The sequence below is a fragment of the Rhineura floridana genome, chromosome 4, assembly GCF_030035675.1.
Source record: "Rhineura floridana isolate rRhiFlo1 chromosome 4, rRhiFlo1.hap2, whole genome shotgun sequence".
Classification (NCBI taxonomy): domain Eukaryota; kingdom Metazoa; phylum Chordata; class Lepidosauria; order Squamata; family Rhineuridae; genus Rhineura; species Rhineura floridana.
Window position 1 is genome coordinate 33,351,078 of NC_084483.1, and position 1,870 is coordinate 33,352,947.

Sequence of the window (1,870 nt, forward strand, 5' to 3'; positions counted from 1 at the left end):
ACAAAATATTTAAAACACATTTTCCCCCAAAGAATCCTGGGAATGGTTGTTTATACCTCACAGACCTACAGTTCCCAGCATACTTTGGCGGGGATGGGGGATGTGCTTTAAATGTATGCCATGTATGTAGCCTTAAAGCGATACACAGAGTTCCTGTTCCCAATTTGTGTAAACCTCTACATGATTGTCTCATGCCCACGTAGGCCCACAGTTGGACTCACATGGGGAGAGAGCACTCATATAGAGGAAATGGTTGTGTGAATAATGAGATGTTCACTTGGATGCTGCATGCAATAGCCTATGCAATTCAAACTCAGGACGCTATAAGCATGCTGCACCTGCCTGTAGCCATCCTGTATACAGCATGGTCTGCTTGCCAAGTAAATATGACTCTGAGAAAAATCTGGAAACCACACTTTAATAACAATAGCTAACTCTGAGCTCTATGGTTCTACTTTTCAAATAAGGCTGAGCCACAATGCTGTTTCATTGCTCTGCCAGTTCGGCAAGAATTCACTAGGCCTGAGAAACAGGAAGAAAAGCTCTCCCATTCACAATGTCATTGATTAGGTGACACCATGATATCATCAAGCTGGCTACATGATCCCTGATTGGCTGGATCACATAGCCAGCAAGAAGAAGAATCTTCTTTTTTTAAAAAATTGTTAATATGGGCAGCAAATAGGAGCAATATGGTGCCAAAAAAATGAAAGTGTTGTGGGGGTCATTTGGCAATCATTTCAAGGGCTCCCTTTTTTGCACCCACCACAAACAACTGAATCACCCTTTTGTCATTGCTTTATATTGAGCGAGACCAATAGCACATCGAGTCAATAGAGATTAGTAGCAGCTCACCAGGCAGAAGTCTTCCCCTGCCCTCCTCCTTCAGATCTGTCCTCGAGTGATGTCTGGGACTGATACAAAGCACACACTCTACCACTGAGCTATCTATAGCCCATCCCTTAAGTGGCACAAATCCCATTAGATCTAGGTTTCTGTTCCTGGCCTTCCATGTGCCATTGGTCAACCTCACATCTGTATCCAAAAAGCACAACATACAATGTGCCCACAATAGTGGGTCAGTAAATAACAAAGGCTGACAAACAGGCTGTGCTGAGAAGGGTTTAAAGTCTTAAAATGGAAAGGCTGTTTCATAATTCTTCTTCTGCAGAGTTTGAAATTATTGTAATTGTGGAAGTGTAAACAGGATATATGTCATGTGTTTTTACTTAGGTCTTGGACAGGTTATATTTGGCAGGATAAGGCTGGGAGGGCTGTCAACTGGGTCTTTTAGATGCAGACTCTGAGTTAGTGAAATTGAAGCCCTTCCAGAGATGGTATACGCTAACAATGGGTTTGATGATGTCTGATCATGCTGACATTTTTCTTTTCTGTCCCCCCCCTTTGGTCTATATTATTTATTTCTACAACAGCAGAAAATGTGGTCTGAATGAGCAAGAAGAATCTGCTCAATCTGTCAACGGCATTAAGTAATTTACAAGTTGTCAGGAACGCAAACAAAGTGGTCATTTTGAAAGATGGCTGACAAAGGAGACGCATTCCTGAGTTACACAATATGCTTTTCATTATTGCCCAGCGCCTTGAATGGACCCAGGAAATCTGACATTTAGTCATGACGAGTAGTGAGGACAGCTTACTGTACTTCACTGAAATAATATGAGTAAAAAATCCACACGCCAAGAACAGACTGATCTGTAGAAACAAAGAAACTCTCAGATTTATTTATTTTTATGAGAGGCACAGAAAGAGCACATGCTTTCCCCTTTTTCTCCGAATAGGTTTGCTTAGAAATGTTCCGGCACTTAACATTTAGATCCCATTCATATATGCAGCCATCCATGTGGGTGGC